The 18,828-nt window shown below is 46.1% G+C and overlaps 1 long non-coding RNA gene across 1 annotated transcript in view; it reads right to left on the minus strand.

The window, feature by feature from the left end:
• LOC140907829 (uncharacterized) overlaps positions 1–16,268 on the minus strand; it is a 91,635-nt gene extending 75,367 nt beyond the window's left edge. The window contains exon 1 of the long non-coding RNA XR_012157648.1: positions 16,187–16,268. This is a non-coding gene — a long non-coding RNA (uncharacterized LOC140907829). The remainder of the gene's footprint in view (positions 1–16,186) is intronic.
• Positions 16,269–18,828: the final 2,560 nt, after the last annotated feature.

The following is an 18,828-nucleotide window of genomic DNA, read 5'->3' on the forward strand; positions in this document are numbered from 1 at the left end:
CCTAGACACAGAGGGTGGCCGTGTGGGTAAGGCAAACCATTGGGTAGATGAGAGAGGAATTCTTTACCTGGTACCATAGGGTTTGTAAGTATTTCATTGTCTGTATCTGAAAAATCCTCACCATGGTACACCACATACAAGTGTAATGAGGCACCTGGTCAGATCACCTGCAGGGACTGAACTCAGAGCTTCTGGATCTACACATCAAAATACCTTTTGGGGGGTGTTCACCAAAATTAGAGTTCTCCATTAAAAAAAAATTCACCAGAGTCAAAATTCAATTTTTTTTTTGACAATTTCTGATCACAGGTCACTGTTTGAAAAGGATCCCACTAATGTCTCTGCCTGGCATGAGCTCTGGAGATTTTAACAAGGGTCTCCTGCCTAAATCCCCCTCTCCACATGGCTTGTGATAAAACACTCACACTCTAGTTGTGTGTGGCACAAGGAAGGCTGTGGGACTGGGGAATCTATTCATTTGCTTTCCAGCTTAAACAAACCACTGTCCCAGAAGAGAAACCGAGGTGAGAGGAGACATTTCCTGAAAAATTGTAGAGTGTATGGATAGCACAGGATTCAGCTTATGTCATCCACAAAGAGGATAGGTCAGGCTGTAGGCCGATCTTCAACCAGGAACACTGTTTGGAAATACCTTCCTAAATTTTATCCACGCTAAAACGTGACCTTCAGGAGTCATGTGAACTAACCTATGTTAAACATGACCCTGAAGTCTGCAGAGACAGGTTTAAGTTGTGTATCATCATGTCAGCTGGCTGTTGTTAAACCCTACTAGAACCATAAGCTTTACCACGACAGCTGTTAAATGTGACTTGTCCCTATTGAATGCAAAGTCTTGTTTAAGATCATGCTTGTTAACATGAGTCATCAAGGATGTGATGGCGCAGGTCCACCTTGTGGACTCTGTGAGTATGTAACAGTGAATTGGCTAGAGAGAGACACTGAGATAGAGCTTAAGGGTTCTCTGAGTGAGATATTCAATCTGGCTGGTGCCCTCCATTGTGTTGCTGACATGCTTCTTAAATGGAACCAAACATGCCCTGCTTGCTCAAGAATACTACAGCCACCTCCAGCACATCATGATTTTCTCATGACATAAGCCCTCGGTGAATCCCACAAAGGGAAAATATTTGCTTTTCAAAAGTATTTTTATGAGCCTTATTGATTTGCCATCTCCAGAGGAGGAGATCAAATGCAATGGAGAGCTAGGGGGTTATCCCTACCCCTGAGGGAGGAGGTAGAGTTTCACTGAACTATGGACCATCACAAACCTCACCACCTTGCACTCCAAATGCAAGGAGTACTTAGAATCATAGAAGAATCACAGAAGATCAAGGTTGGAAGAGACCTCAGGAGGTCATCTAGTCCAACCCCCTGCTCAAAGCAGGGCCAATCCCCAACTAAATCATCCCAGCCAGGCCTTTGTCAGGCCAGGCCTTAAAAACCTCTAAGGATGGAGATTCCGCCACCTCCATAGGTAACCCATTCCAGTGCTTCACCACCCTCCTAATGAAATAGTGTTTCCTAATATCCAACCGAGACCTCCCCCACTGCAACTTGAGACCATTGCTTCTTGTTCTGTCATCTGCCACCACTGAGACCAGCCGAGCTCCATCCTCTTTGGAACCCCCCTTCAGGTAGTTGAAGGCTGCTATCAAATCCCCCCTCACTCTTCTCTTCTGCAGGCTAAATAAGCCCAGTTCCCTCAGCCTCTCCTCATAAGTCATGTGTCCCAGCCCCTAATCATTTTCGTTGCCCTCCGCTGGACTCTCTACAATTTGTCCACATACCTTTTGTAGTGGGGGGCCCAAAACTGGATGCAGTCAGGGCCGTCCCTACCCATACGCAAAGTACACAGCTGTGTAGGGCACCAGGAAATTTTGGGCACCACATTTCCTCATGCCGTAGGCAGCTGCGTGCTGCTCCAGCCCCTGCTCCGCCTCTTCCCCATGGCCCCTGCCCCTGCTCCACCTCAGCCCTGCCTCTTACCGCCCCGGCTCCGCCCCAACCCCACCCCCACTCCAGCCAGTCCTTCCCCTGAGGACTGCAGCAGGGGTGGGGCTCCCTGCACTCACCAGTGGCGGTAAGTACAGCGACCGGGCCCCAGCCTGCTCTGCTCCCCTGGCTCCCAGCTGTGCCACCAGCGAGTGCTGGGGGGCGGTTCCCCCCTGCCCTCCAAGCCTGGGAGCCAGGGGAGCAGAGCAGGCTGGGGCCGGGTCACTCCACTGCCCACAGGAAGTGGCCAGCCACACCCCCCCTCCGCCCTGCGGAGGCCTGGGGCCCCACATAGCCCCCCTCAGGGGGGGCTGCGCAGGGCACCAAAATGGGTAGGGACGACCCTGGACGCAGTACTCCAGATGTGGCCTCACCAGTGTCGAATAGAGGGGAATAATCACTTCCCTCGGTCTGCTGGCAATTCTTCTATTAATGCAGCCCAATATGCCATTAACCTTCTTGGCAACAAGGGCACACTGTTGACTGATATCCAGCTTGTCATCCACTGTAATCCCCAGGTCCTTTTCTGCAGAACTGCCGCTTAGCCACTCGGTCCCCAGCCTGTAGCGGTGCATGGGATTCTTCCGTCCTAAGTGCAGGACTCTGCAGTTATCCTTGTTAAACCTCATCACCTTTCTTTTGGCCCAATCCTCCAATTTGTTTAGGTCACTCTGGATCCTATCCCTACCCTCCAGGGTATCTACCTCTCCTCCCAGCTTAGTGTCATCTGCGAACTTGCTGAGGGTGAAAACCATCCCATCATCCAGATCATTAATGAAGATGTTGAACAAAACCGTCCCCAGGACTGACCCCTGAGGCACTCCGCTTGATACTGGCTGCCAACTCAACATCGAGCCTGTTGAGCCCAAAGATCTAGACAGTTTTCTATCCACCTTATAGTCCATTCATCCAATCCACACTTTTTTTAACTTGCTGGCAAGAATACTGTGGGAGACCATATCAAAAGCTTTGCTAAAGTCAGGATATATCACGTCCACTGCTTTCCCCATATCCACAGAGCCAGTTATTTCATCATAGAAATAATGGTCAGGTTGGTCAGCCATGAACTGCCCTTGGTGAATCCATGCTGACTGTTCCTGATCACCTTCCTCTCCTCCAAGTGCTTCAAAATGGATTCCCTGAGGACCTGCTCCATGATTTTTCCTGGTACTGAGTAAGACTGACTGGTCTGTAGTTCCCCGAATTCTCCTTCTTCCCTTTTTTAAAGATGGGCACTATATTTGCCTTTTTCCAGTCATCCCGGACCTCCCCCGATCACCATGAGTTTCAAAGACAATGGCCAATGGCTCTGCAATCACATCAGCCAACTCCTTTGGCACCCCAGGATGCATTAAATCCGGCCCCATGGGCTTGTGCATGTCCAGCTTTCCTAAATAGTCCTTAACCTTTTCTTTTACCACTGATGGCTGCTCACCTCCTCCCCATACTGTGCAGCCCAGTGCAGCAGCCTGGGAGCTGACCTTGTCTGTGAAGACCGAGGCAAAAAAAGCATTGGGTACTTCAGCTTTTTCCACATCATCTGTCACTAGGTTGCCTCCCCTATTCAGTAAGGGTCCCAGACTTTCCCTGACCTTCTTGTTAACATACCTATAGAAACCCTTCTTGTTACCCTTCACATTCCTTGCTAGCTGCAACTCCAATTGTGCTTTGGCCTCCCTGATTACATCCCTGCATGCTCGAGCAATATTTCTGTACTTCTCCCTCGTCATCTGTCCAAGTTTCCACTTCTTGTAAGCTTCCTTTTTGTGTCTGAGCTCACCGAAGCCAAACTGGTCACTTGTCATATTTGCTATTCTTTCTGCACATTGGGATGGTTTGTTCCTGCACCCTCAATAAGGCTTCTTTAAAATACAGCCAGCTCTCCTGGACTCCTTTCCCTCTCATATTAGCCTCCTCTTTGACCTGCTTTCTCTAACACACATAGCATATACATTTAAAAATAAACCCCAAAACCTTACTGAAAGAAGGCACTACACTGCACACATAATTCTTCCCTGGGAAGAGGAAGAGCGAGACTGAACCACAAGTAACAAACGTTAGCCCCATTGCTTAATGCACTGCTTGAGGACACTCTAATGCTATGGTGATGAGCATGGTGTAAGAACCTGTATAGAGTAATTTTAAGAAGAGGTTCCCATTAACCTACTCCTACCCATCTCCACTGCAACCATTGTAACTGTGCAAAATCTTTGCTGGCGCATTAGTTTTCAGGAGAGACTTTTAACACACAATTCAGATAAAGCCATGGGCATAACACCTCCTGGTCACTCAGTACAGTGTTTGGCACCCAGCAACCATGCACAAGAGATGGCCCCGGATTGGAAAAACCCTGCCCTTGGTGGCTTTACTGTGCACGCACAGTGCTAAGTCCTGGTGAACTCACAGACCCAAAGTCTGTAGCTCAGCATTCTTTACAGAACTCACTCCAAATTCACTCCAAGATTGGTCTCCCTGGGGAAAGCTAGGCAGAGATCTAGATCTGTAAATGGCATCAGTGCAATTGTTTTGCTCAGTTCAAATCAATTAAGGTTTTTTAAATAGTAAATTAATAAATCTGCAGGAGCCTCCCTGTTCCCTCTTGTTTTTAATACCCCTTTCTAAAACCCTGCCATCTAAAAGCCAGAATTTAAGCAATTTTCTTTTCCACTAATGTGAGCTGCCTGCAGTGAAATGCATTGGCCTTGTGTGCATGTTAGTAACACTGCCCCCTAGTGGCTGTCCTAAAAAGAGGCTACAGGGCCTACTAGTAGTAGTAGTTTAAAGCAGTGTTACCCAGACCTCAGTGGTTTAGAAGCCAAATTACTGATCAGTTTTACTCGAAAGAGCCACAGAAGCGTGATTTCATTGTTTCATTTACTATAGTACTAGATAGTCATATTAAACAGTATGATGGGAAATATAAAGTGTGTGTGTATATATATATAATTATTATCATCCCAGCCAAATGACCGACCAAGTATCATTATTTTATCCACTACAATTGGTTAATAACATAGTAAAAGCATCCCGACTGGTTAATAACTTAGATTAGTTAGTAATTAAATCACACCGTGTTTTAATATCATGTGCCACACAGAGCCGCAGGAGACACTTTCAAAAGCCACTTGCAGCTTGAAAGCCACAGTCTGGGTATCACTGGTATTAAAGAGTTCTTCAGCACAGGGGTTCTCCATCTTTACCTTTCTGAGGCCCCCCCAACATGCTATAAAAACTCCACGGCCCAGCTGTGCCACAACAACTGGTTTTCTGCATATGAAAGCCAAGTTGCTCGGGCTTTGGCTTCAGCTCTGGGTGGTGGGCCTCGGGGCCCTGGGCTTCTGCCCCACACGGTGGGGCTTCAAGCTTTCCACCCTGGGCCGCAGCGAGTCTAATGCCAACCCTGCTTGAAAGACCACCTGAAAGCTGCTCGCGGCCCCCCTGTGGGCCCCGGACCCCTGGTTGAGAACTGCTGCTTTAGCCATTGGTACAGTCCCAGGTTCATGGAGATGAGAGACCTGTGGTCTACTCCCTAGCAGTGGGAGTATGGCTAGAACAGTAATTGGGTCTCTTGCCCATACCACATGTATTTGTGACAGCAGCTCCCTCCAGAGCCTGTCAACAGGGTTTTAGCTAGAGGGTGTATCTAGAGACTGAAGCAAAATATTCCCTCCCTTAGGGCTGAATGATTGCAGTATTTCCAGCCTGTGCCAGCCAGCTGGCAAGAGACTCAAATCCCCCATGGTGTTGCTCTGCAGCTGAACAAGTGAATCTATGTCAGCCCCCAGTGGAATCTCTGCCCAAGAGCTTTGCTGGGTTTCCCGAGGCTGGGGAACCTCCTGAAGTAATCAGGATGAGTTTTCAGCCATGTGAACCAGATGGTGCTATGTGGAATTGATGCAAAAGCAACCCAGACTCTCTGGTTTCAGCTGCACTGTGTTGAGTTTTTGGATTGCTTTGTAAGCCACACACACTAGTTATACTCTCCCCATGCAGCCTGACTGTCCCTGTGCAGGTGTGAGAGAGGGGGAAGGAGTGGGGGAGAAACGGGGAGAGGGGAAGAGGACAAAGGGAACCTTTCCTTACTTCCCCCCTTTGCATGCCCAATCTTTGTACTCCTTGGGCCAAATTCAGAGCTGGTGTGAACAGGTGCAATTACTGCCCAAATGTAGCCCCTTGAGCACAAGGCGGGAGGGATGGCACCATCAGCAACACTAAACCCACCATGGTTCTCTAGGGCACAATTCCTGCCCTGGCCTCTCTCGTTCAAGTGGGGTCAGAAGATACCGCAGCCCTCAGCAGAGTTCCCCCTACTTCCTGCTCTCGCACCTGCTTAGCTACTCTGGCCAGCAAGCAGCAGGGGCAGACACAAGGCTCCACCCACTCCCCACTACTCTGCCCATTTCCAAGCCACTTCTAATACTCAGCAAGTACGGCTGCACTAACTCAGCCAAGCGGGGTAGGAACAAGCTTATTTTCCTGCAGACATCACAGAGCCATCACTCAAGGCCAGCAGACGTCACAGAGCCATCACCGGGCCAGCAGACATCACAGAGCCATCACGCGGGCCAGCAGACATCACAGAGCCATCACCGGGCCAGCAGACATCACAGAGCCATCACCGGGCCAGCAGACATCACAGAGCCATCACGCGGGCCAGCAGACATCACAGAGCCATCACATGGGCCAGCAGACATCACAGAGCCATCACCAGGCCAGCAAACATCACAGAGCCATCACCGGGCCAGCAGACATCACAGAGCCATCACATGGGCCAGCAGACATCACAGAGCCATCACCAGGCCAGCAAACATCACAGAGCCATCACCGGGCCAGCAGACATCACAGAGCCATCACCGGGCCAGCAGACATCACAGAGCCATCATGTGGGCCAGCAGACATCACAGAGCCATCATCGGGCCAGCAGACATCACAGAGCCATCACATGGGCCAGCAGACATCACAGAGCCATCACCAGGCCAGCAAACATCACAGAGCCATCACCAGGCCAGCAAACATCACAGAGCCATCACCGGGCCAGCAGACATCACAGAGCCATCACCGGGCCAGCAGACATCACAGGCATCACTCAAGAGGGCTCTGTGATGTCTGCTGGCCTTGAGTATGTCTTCAGTATGGCACAATTAACTCAGGGGATCAGCACTCACCTTAGCTTAGCCCAGGTGTGAGAGGCCAAACTGCAAAGCCCTCCTGGAGTTAGTGTGCCCTCACTGGTGCTGCACGTGTGTTATTAAGAGTTCTGGGGGCACATCCTATGGTTCTTAGCATGGCAGTTGCTCTGATTCTTTCCCACTGAACTGTGAGAGAACTTGTCTGTGCTCTGGACACACGGGGGGGATTACAGGAAGGCATTGGAAGATTATCAGCATGTGATTTAGCCTGCATACTCACTGCAAAGTGGGCAGGTTACCATCCCTAGTGAAAGTAGGGTCGCCAGATGTCTCAATTTTATAGGGACAGTCCTGATTTTGGGGGATTTTTCTTATGTAGGCACCTATTACCCCCCACCTCCTGTCCCGATTTTTCACACTTGCTATCTGGTCATCCTAAGTGAAAACCTTGCTTGGGTTTTAGCCTATGGCTCCTCCAAGGCCAGCGAGCCCAGGTTGAAAGCACCACCTAACTTGGGTGAAAGGGTTTTGTGTGTGGACAGGAGGAGTGGAAGGGGCAGCACCTGAGCAAGAGCCCGAGCTAACAGTGGAGACAGACCCTTGCGTAGGTTAGTTTATGCCAGGGCAGTGACACACAAGTGAGCCAGGACATTCCAAAAGTACTTTCTGTGTTTGGAAGAACATGCCACCACTTACAGGATATTTCCAGGATATTCCCAGTAAGTCAGTCCCAGGAATCTGTTCTTCCAGGAGCTAGCCAGCTGATGCTTCTCCCTTGTCCCTTCTCTTCACACTTAGTATATTGCGGCTCAGCTGCGCAAGTGGGATACATGAGAATTGTGCTACGGGGAATTTCACTCATGACTAACGCAGACACTCGAGGTGCTCGCAGCTTCCTCTCTCATTGCTTCTGCCCAGACTGAAATGGAGGTTACCTACCTGTAGCTGGAAGTTCTCTGAGATGTATGGCCCCTATCTGTATTCCACACGTGGGTATGCCTGCGTGCCATGCGCCCACGGCAAGGAAGTCTAATAAGCAGTGTCTGTTGGCTGGCAGATGTGTAATAGATCTCCTCATGCTCCTGACCAAGGACATCAGAGGCAGTGCAAGCCAACGGCTTTCCAGTTCCTCTTCTTACTGTGAATCCAAGAGGGCCCAAAGCAGAAGGAACAGAGGATGGATAGTAGAATACAGATAGGGACCACACATATCAAAGAACTTCCCGTTACAGGTAAGTAACCTGCATTTCTTCTTCAAGTGCTGGGTCCTATGTGTATTCCACACAGGGGTGATTGACAAGCTGTGCTCAGACTGGAGTGGGGTGCAAGAAAGCCGGCAGCAAAGATGCCCACAGTACTGCAGTTCCCACTGCTGTGTCCACAACAGGGGCCTGAACTAGCACGTAACGTCTTGCGAATGTGTGGCTGGAGCTCCAGGTGGCTGCTCTGCATACGTCCAGCATTGGAACGTCCTGCAATGATGCTGTAGCAGCAGCTTGTGCCCTTCTGGCCCTCTATCAGGACGAGGTATGCGTGGTAACCTGTAGCACTTGATGATGCACTCAGAAACCCACTTAAAGATTCTCTGAGAGGATGTTGCTTGGACTCTCAATCTTTCTGAGATGCGAGAAAAAGTCTTGTTGATTTTCTGATAGTTTTGGTCCTCTGCAGGTATACTGCCACGGCCCATCTCATGTTGAGGGACCAAAGTCTTTTCTCTTCAGCAGAACTGAGGGGTTTCAGAAAAGGGGCAGGTGAGTGGACGCTTTGGTTGACACAGAATTCAGAAGTAACTGTGGGGAGGAACTTAGGTTAAAGGTGAAGGATTACCTTTTCCCTGTGGAAAATCCATATAAGGAGGGTCTGCCAGGAGGGCTCCCAACTTGTTCAACACCCTGGCTGAGGTGATAGCAACTAAAAAGGCTGCTTTCATGGATATGTGGGACATCAAGCATGTTGCCAAGAGTTCAAACAGTGGTCTGGTGAGTGTTGACAAGACAAGATTGAGGTCCCACTGAAGTGATGTTTTACCATTGGTGGAAAGGTCCTGACTAGGCCCCTCACAAATCTTATTGTAGTTAGGTGGGTGAAAACAGAAAGTCCGTCTACCAGAGGGAGGAAGGAACTAATCATTGTGAGATGGACTTGCAGCAAGCTAATGGAAGGCCTGGAGTTTTTTAGAGGCAGGAAATAATCTAAAATGACCAAAATATCTGCAGTAGACTGATTACGCTGCACCCAGGTACAGAAACGTCTACATTCAGCTAAGTAGCAGGCTGTAGTTGAATCTTTCCTACTTTGGGTGAGGATAGCCTGAAGAGATACCAAACTGGGGCATTCTATTTCCGATGCCCATCCAAACACTAGGCCGTGAGATGGAGCGAGTCTGGATTGGGCTGTCTGATTCTGCCCTCCACTTAAGTTAGGAGGTCTGGGAAGGGGTGGATCCTCATCAGGGAACGGGCTGATGTTTTCAGGAGCTCTGGGAACCAAAACTGGGAACCTGCCTTTATGATACAGAATTCCCCCAGGAGTAGAAGGAAAGCTCTTGTGGAAACAGAGTTCGGTGTTGCTCTGATGAAGTTTATCATCTGTGTGGGTGATAAAAACAGACTTTTATTTGTTTATACAGATGCTCAGGGCTGCAAGAAGATGAAGAAGAAATCCCATCACCGACTTAAACTTCTGGCAGGATCAAACTACTAAAAGCCAATCATCCGGATATGGGAGAACTGTGTAACTCTGAGATCTTATTTGGGCTCTCATCACAGAGAAAACTTTTGTAAACACTCTGGGTGCTGTTGCTAGCCCAAAGGGAAGGACTCTGAACTGGAAATGTTCTTGGCCCACCATAAACTGCAGGAGCCTTCTTTAGGAGGGATGAATGTCTGCATGAAGGCATGCATCCTTCATGTCAAGACCAACAAACCACATCCCCTCAATTCCTGATGCTGACGTAACCATCCTGAATTTCAACTTTTAAATAAAGATGTTTAATAGCCCAAGGTCCAGAATGTGTCTTTACCCTCCATCTTTTTTTTTTTTTGAGACTATGCAATATGGTGAATAGAATCCTCTCCCTTGATACTGAGATGAGATGCCTATTCCCCCTCATTGTAGGAGGGATTCCGCCCCTTGGAGAATGACCTCCTGAGAGTGGTCTGAAAGGGGAACGGAACTCTATGGAGTATCCTTAATGGGATCATTTTCAAATTTCCTTTAATTTAATGGGAGTCTCAGGTTGTTGAATACTGAGTAAGAAAGTAGTGAGTAAGGACCTCAAATTTGGTCTTAGTTCCTTAGTAATGTGATCCTTGTAGCACCACAATCTGCCCCAAGTAAGGGATTATGCATGGCTATAGTACCATGGAGGAGCAGACTAGAACATGAACTGCATTCCTCCCCTTGCTCTGGGGAGGAGTAAGTGATTCACCCCTTTGTTTGGAGCACCTCTGGTCAGCAAGGAGAGGTGGGGCAGAGCCAGGGTTCCTCTCCTTCCCCACCTCTGCCCATTCCCCACCCACTTGCTTACAGCAGAGGGAATCCCACGACTATTCCCTGCTCTCCTCCCATAACCAGAGTCACACCCTGGCAAGGCGGGGAGCGGGGATTACCTAACTCCCCTGTATAGCCTAGCAAGGGCTGTGATGATCTGGCCCTTCTAATTAATCTTCCCAATTATTCCTCCTAACTAACCACTCACCCTCAACAAGTCATGGAACTAATGACATTTATCACAATCACATTGCTCACTCTGCTTGTATGTTTTCTCTCTTTCCCCTGCCCTGCGGCTATCTTGTCTGCTTAGATTGTGAGCTCTTCAGGGCAGCAGCTGTCTGAGACTGTGTTTATTCAGTGCCTAGCACAAAGGGCCCCCAATTCCCGGTTGGTTCCTAGGCACTACCATAATAAAGAGGATTACTAATTCCTTCCAAGAGACCCTCTTGTTAAAATATTCACCGAACACGAATCAGTATCAAGGATGAAAACCAAACAAGTTCTAAGAGTTTAAAAGCTGTTTGGGGCATTCCTAGTTCTAATTTTCATCAGTCTTGGGGGCATAAATGCAGGCAAAGCAAATCTTTTTTTTTTTTTTTTTTTAGTTACAGGGAAAATTTGTAGAAAGATTTCAGAGGTATTCCCCTAGCTCTGGTAATGTCAATATAATAAATAACAAGTAGACCCAATAAATAAGAACCACAGTATAAATAAAGAGCAGCTCCAATACAGACCATATGCTTTCAAAATAATACTAATTCCTGAGAGCACTTCAGAGAACCTCATGAGGTTCGCCAAGACCCACAGACCAAGAGACTACCTGCATTCCTACATCATAAGCGGTCACGTCCTCCCCGCTCTGATTCACAGGCTTTCCATCTCTCCAGTGCTCAGATCAAGAGACAAGAGTACTGATATATTTTATTAGCAGAAATATGGGCACAAAGCCCACTGACGATCTTAAGGATTTAAGATACTATGAAAACTATTATTCATATGTAACAAGCAATGACAGATTGTACACCAGAAAGTGCCATCAGGCAAGCGAATGACGCAGCCACCTGCTCCTGTCGCTGTTGAGGGGCCTAATTGAAAACGTAAGTGCAGAGAAGCCTGTGTCTATTATTCAAAGGTCTGCATGGCCTTTTGGAAAAGCTGATACCTGTGTAATCGTCAAGGGAAGAAAGGAAGCATCAACTGCCTTACCTAACAAAACACTTGCACAGGCTTGGTGCTAACTTTTGCAAATGTTGGGAGCTACAACACTAATTGCAGTGCTCACAGGCTGTTCCGATGAGGAGCTTGGCAGCCACAACTGCCCCTGAGTTCAATGCACAATGAGTCCATGTAGATGCAACCCGCACTAAAGCAGTGTGGGTCTTTGCTACCCTCTAGTGGGTTTACCAAGTATGAGCCTACTACCACCTTTGAACTTTGCACTAGGTTTAACTTCCTTGAAGGACACCGGAGACGTTTCCTTGGTCATAAGGAATAGCTGTCAACACTGGTCACTTGGTAGAGTCGGTTGAAAAATGCCAATTTCTTTTTGGCAGAAAAGTTTGAAAAATTTTTGTTTTCCTAAACGTCTCGTGATCTTTTAAAAATGTTTTTGTAATGAAAAACCATTTTCTGTAAAAATTAGGTTTTCAAAAATATAGGTGTGAGGGGAGGGGGTTATTGAAAAACCAGGAAATGTTGATAAAAATGAAAATTTTGACCAAAATGCAAATATTTGTGGAGAAAGTATTTCAATAAAAATATTTTGACCAGCTCTGTTGCTTAGTTCTAAGCTAGTTCACAAGTTGTGCTGATCAAATATATGTGACTAATGCATCCAATTATTTTTCCCCCTTTCAATCATTTGCAAACATTCCCCACCCCTTTTTATTTGACCAGGTGTATGGTTAAAATTATAAACCAAATATGTTACTTGTATTTTTCCCCAGCAGTCAGCAAATAATTGACCATTTTTTCCATTATTTAAGCCACTGGTGCTCATAAGCAGTGTGACCCTGGGCAACTGACTACAAGAATGAAAGCTACAGTGAGGCTGAATTTGAAAAAGTGATGGGCAAAACTTTATCAGCATGAGAATTAAGGTCATGGCCTATGAAGGCCAATTTCTGCTTTACTGATTTGTCAGATCCCGTTATCATGACATTTTAATATGGACATTAGTGTCTCTGATCCATCCCAACTCTTTACACACAGTCCTGGAAAAACCAGACTGATGGGGACTTAAGCTCCTCCCCTGATGACATCACTGCTATTTGCATGCGAAGCAGATGCAAATAACATTTCCTCCCGCTCTGTATCATGCTCTGTTCTATAGAGGAGATTTTCAAAGGCATAAAAGGTAGTTAGGCACCCAGCTCATTGACTTTCAATGGGAGCTGGCACCTAGCTGTCCTTTGAAAATTTTATCCCTACGTTGTCTTGGCTAAAGATGCCACATTGCTACTCCCTAGCAGAGAGTGAATGTGTGCGTGTACATGTGGGACGGTAGGGAGGACTCACTGACTGGCTAGAACTCAGATTACAACTTCTTCATTGACCTTGTCCATGGTGTTTGTGAGGTCACTATTTCATAGACGAAGTAACACAAGCTGCTGAGGCTAAAGGGGTGTGTCCAAATGGCAAACTTCCAGGCATTTCCCACTTCCACAAAGGATATTTAAAAGAGCTAAACAAACGGAGGGCTTCAGACACCAGCGTGAACATAGCCCCATTCTTCTAGGAACGGAGAGCTTTGATTAAGCCTGATTTTCTTTCTTAAAAACACAAAGCTACATATTACCGTTGAGCTTTAAATGCCAGGAGAGATTCACCAACACCCGTCACACTGAGTGTATGAGGTACACTTCCTAAATTAAACTCCCTGCTATTGCAAGAGGGCCCCCTTCATGCAGCACATGGCAATAACACTTTATATAAAGGGGAAAAGGATTAGCAGATACTTTGGGGGCTTGATGATTTCAGTGAGAATATGATGGGTTTTCGTTTTAAGAGAACACACCAAGGTGATTGCATGTTGTTTCCAAAGAATCACCACATCCCCTTGTTATATAGCATTGCTTCCAGTGTTCTCTGGGTAGCACTGCTTTAATTTAGTAACTGCCTGTTGGGGACCTACGGTTGTTTTTCTTGGCTTTTCTGCTCTTTTCAATTTTACCTTCTCCCACAATAGCATTCAGAAGGAACCTGAAGTTGCTAGATGAGGCACTGATATTTTTATCCAATTACCCTCTTTTTTTAATAAGTCGCCTTACCCCAGTACAGTGATTTGGAATGACACCAATAATATGAACTTGTTCATTCTGATCACAGGGGAACTTTTTATACTTTTATAACTTTTACTTGCAGCACGTAACTGGACCTGTATGAAACTTATATAATGAAACCCAAACCACCAAGCTTTGTGGAAGTTCAGATTCAAACTTTGTAACTTTTTTATTTTTATTTTTTTATATATTTTTATTATTATTTATCTATAATATATAATATAGTTGTTTGGGTTTTTTTTAATCCCAGAACCAGACTCATCATTATCATGCTGGATTCTGGCCCATGCTGGTGCATTCCTGGACACAGAGAGGGGGAAAGCAGCCAGAGGCAACATGAACATATTGGAGGCTTTGGGGTCCAGCGGCTACAGAACTTGGGGAGGAATCAGGGCAGTTTTGTCAGCACCCCTAGAAAATAAAGATGGGGAGAGCAGGCCAGCTTGCCACCAAATGACAAACATAAAAAGGAGCCATCTAGAATTCCCCAAGGACATATTGGACAGGAAGCAGGGGGAGAAGCAGGGAGAGTTGAGGGGGTCAAGAAGCATGCAGACAAAGAAGATCCAGTGGAATTAGTGTATTTAGATTTTCAGAAAGCCTTTGACAAGGTCCCTCACCAAAGGCTCTTAAGCAAAATAAGCAGTCATGGGATAAGAGGGAAGGTTCTGTCATAGATTGGTAACTGGTTAAAAGATAGGAAACAAAGGGTAGGAATAAATGGTCAGTTTTCAGAATGGAGAGAGGTAAATAGTGATGTCCCCCAGGAATCCGTACTGGGCCCAGTCCTGTTTAACATATTCATAAACGACCTGGAAAAAGGGATAAACAGTGAGGCGGCAAAATTTACAGATGATACAAAACTATTCAAGATAGTTAAGTCCCAGGCAGACAGTGAAGAGCTACAAAAGGATCTCACAAAACTGGGTGACTGGGCAACAAACTGGCACATGAAATTTAATGTTGATAAATGCAAAGTAATGCACATTGGAAAACATAATCCTAACTATACATATACAATGATGGGGTCTAAATTAGCTGTTCCCACTCAAGAAAGATCTTGGAGTCATTGTGGATAGTTCTCTGAAAACATCGACTCAATGCGCAGCGTCAGTCAAAAAAGTGAACAGAATGTTGGGAATCATCAAGAAAGGGATAGATAATAAGACAGAAAATATCATATTGCCTCTATATAAATCCATGAGACCTTGAATACTGTGTGCAGATGTGCTCACTCCATTTAAAAAAAGATAGACTGGAACTGGAAAAGGTTCAGAAAAAGGCAACAAAAATGATTAGAGGTATAGAATGGCTTCCGTATGAGGCGAGATTAATAAGACTGGGACTTTTCAGCTTGGAAAAGAGGCGACTAAGGGGTGGTATGATAGAGGTCTATAAAATCATGAGTGATATAGAGAAAGTAAGTAAGGAAGGGTTATTTACTCCTTCTCATAATACAAGAACAAGGGGCCACCAAATGAAATTAATAGGTAGCAGGTTTAAAACAAACACAAGAAAGTATTTTTTCAGGCAACGCACTGTCAACCTCTGGAACTCCTTGCCAGAGGGTGTTGTGAAGGCCAATACTATAACGGGGTTCAAAAGGGAGCTAGATAGATTCATGGAAGATAGGTCCATCAATGCCTATTAGCCAGGATGGGCAGGAATGGTGTCCCTAGCCTCTGTTTGCCAGAAGCTGGGATTGGGTGACAGGGCATGGATCACTTGATGATAACCTGTCTGTTCATCCCCTTTGGGGCACTTGCCATTGGCCACTGTCCGAGGACAGGATACTGGGCTTGATGAATCTTTGGTCTGACCCAGTATGGCCGTTCTTATGTTCTTATGAGAAATGAGTGAAGAACAGTGAGCAGCCCCAGTCAGATGACGAAAAAGGATACGGGGAATGTCTCCTGCTAGGCCTTCCAAAGATATGAAGTAGGGACATCCTCTCCCCCTATTTCCAATAAGGCCAGGTGAGAGTATGCTCAGAAGAGATGCAAAGGGTTAGGAATAAACTGTACAAGACTTGGCAGTTTAGGCATTACTGTAATCTGAGTTTTCTAGTTTGAAACGTGGAAGAAGGAGACCATATGACCTGAACCCAATGCAAATCAAATCCCCCCTGAGTTTCTTACAGCTACATGCAGTATGTAATTTTTTAGTACTTTAGGGACACACATATTATACATCAGAACCCTCTGTGACAAAGTTACTATGGTTTAGCAGCCTAGGAAGAGACTGGGGATTTTCCAAGAACCTTACCTTTGGCTAGGCTTGACCTGGGTGCAGATTTGTCCTGTATGGCTGGGACTGGCTCTCTAGGGGCCAGCAAGGCAGCTTGTTGCCTCTCTTATGGGATACAACTGGGAGATCCCAGGTGTCCACCCTTAAAAGGGTAAGACTATAAAAATGAGTCATGACATTCTCTCTGAGAGTGAGTGTGAGAAATCTGTCAATCAATGATCAAGGAAGCTTTGGTCTGATAAATTATTAGAGCTTTGACAGTACACTACAGATAATAAAAGAATAACAATAGCCACTTCAGACTAGTGGTCTACCTTGTTTAGTATCCTGCTTCTGACAGTGATCACTGGCAGATGCTTTAGAGGAAGGTGCAAGAAACCCCACAAAGGACAATTATGAAATAAAAAAATAACACACACACACACCCAATAGAGAAAGGTTTTATTCCTAGTCCTGTGCAGTCAGTGGTTGGCACTTATGTCTTGAACCAGAAGGATTTATATCTCTATTCCTCCTGCCACAATCTCAACTCTACTGTGGGCTTGTCTGACTAACTGCTTTTCTTGGAATATATCCTTAAAATGCAACATTTTTAGAACTGGGGATTTAATCTTTAACTAATCTCAGCAGTTGTTTTTTCATCCTGCATTAAACTCTGATGGCCACCACTGTACTCTGCAAATATTGCCTATTGCCTAAGCAATCTTTGCCTTCCAAAGAAACACTTAAAGTAAATCATAAACACGTTAACCTCTTTAAGCCTTATGTTTGGCATTCAATAGGTTGTGAATTTTGCCAGCTTTCAAGCTAAGTGAATCCAAGAAATGTAAATGTATTACTCATGCGCTGGCTAATTTGTATGCTTGTTGCTTCCCAGTCTCCCTGCAAATTCATTTTAAGCTTCTTTATTTAGCCCGTAAGATATTTCCTGGCTGTTCCCCCAGAATGTCATGGACCGACATGATGCCACTAGCTGCCATAGTGTAGTCTGAGAACCAGGCAGTGAGCTGGAGCTCAAGTTCATACATTGCACAATCAGTCACTCAACACAATGAACCGTGAAATTCAGCACAAGGTGTAAGTTTTGCTTGGCAGATGCTCATGTAGACACACTGAAAACAGGGAAGTGGAACTACTGGTGATCGGGGGAGCTTAAAGAACACAAAATGCAGCTAAACCTGGGGCTCAAAGTGGGAAGATGAAAAACCCCATAGTGGAACTCTCAAGTTCCACCCACGCACCAAACTCCACCCACTTGAGATGTCAAAATGAGACTCCAGCCACAGTCAAATGTGCTGATCTTCACATTTTAATTGCCCCTCTCCTTGCTTACATGCTTTGATCAGCAGTGAAATAGGTAATGTCAGCATTTAAATTATTGTCCTGGCACATCCAACTAATGCTGTACTGAAATGACCACTGGCAGTTGGTACTGCTCAAACTTATTGTTTCAGACTTCAGCGGACATTGTAACATTGGTTATACTTGGGGTCATAAGAGCTGCAGACTTGTTTGAAATGAAAGCTGAGATTCTGGAGAAAGGATAGCACCCTCAAAAGAGTGGCAGGTTTCTGAGCCAGAATGATGCAGCCTCATCTGAGTCTCGCAAAAGCCTTCCAAACATCAGTAGCAACACAGACAGCAACAGTAGGACTAACTGGAAACCTGCTCATAGACACAAAGGATCGATGAGCTTTTGGAGAATGAACTGGTCCACTGTCCGGGAAGTGATCCATCCTAAGTAGGGTTAAGGAGCATTGGCAAGGGAAAGCTGGTTTGACAGCTTCTAGTTTGAATGACACAATGGAATTGAACCAGGGACCTCCAAAGGTAGATCCATGAGCCGCTACAGCTTAAACTAAAACTCTTTAACTAATGTAACAGACTCCTAGCCTCAGCCCATCAGGTACACAGGGGGACCCGATAAAACATGCTCACCCATGTATTACATTTGCCCTGTTTCTGTCTAGCCTGTACAGCAGTTGGGTTGTGGATGGAGGACTCCAGCTTCCAAGGCTGTAAAACCGGCTTTTCTCACCAGCCTGTGATGTTTTGTTTTAATTTCGAATAGGGGCTAGAGTCATGGGTACACTCAGGCTTCTCTGTGCCACTTCCACGTTGCAAAGCAGCCGTACACCCACCTTAATTGGACAGGCCCTATAATAAGTCTGCTTAAGCCATGTAATCATGCCTATAGCCAGTATCCCTCCTCATGCCTTCCCTTCCTGCTGTATTCTTACTCATCTGCCAAATCCATCACTTAGGCCTTGATCCTATAACTGGATCCAGGCTAGGGGACATTTACACCAGTATGGAGCCCCACTGACCTCAGAGGTGCTCTTTTGGGTCACTCTGCAAGATTGGACACTAAGATTGTAAACTCTCCATGGCAGGGACCTGTCTTCTAAGGAGGTTTGGAGATGCACCTAGCATACTTGTGGCACGGGTGCTATAAAATAATACGGGATCGTTATTATTGCTGAATGTCTTGATTCTTGTGACTCTCAGTGACTAGGAGTCTGAAAGGTAATCATTGTCCAGCTGAGATGAGAAAAAGAGTCTGGGGGGCGGACCAAGCCATGAAGGTTGGATCCAGATCCAAACTTCCTTGGAGTTCGATGATTCCTTTGATTTGGCAGGTTCCTCAGGAGGAAGCCATC

The sequence above is a fragment of the Lepidochelys kempii genome, chromosome 2 (assembly GCF_965140285.1).
Source record: "Lepidochelys kempii isolate rLepKem1 chromosome 2, rLepKem1.hap1, whole genome shotgun sequence".
Taxonomy (NCBI): Eukaryota; Metazoa; Chordata; order Testudines; family Cheloniidae; genus Lepidochelys; species Lepidochelys kempii.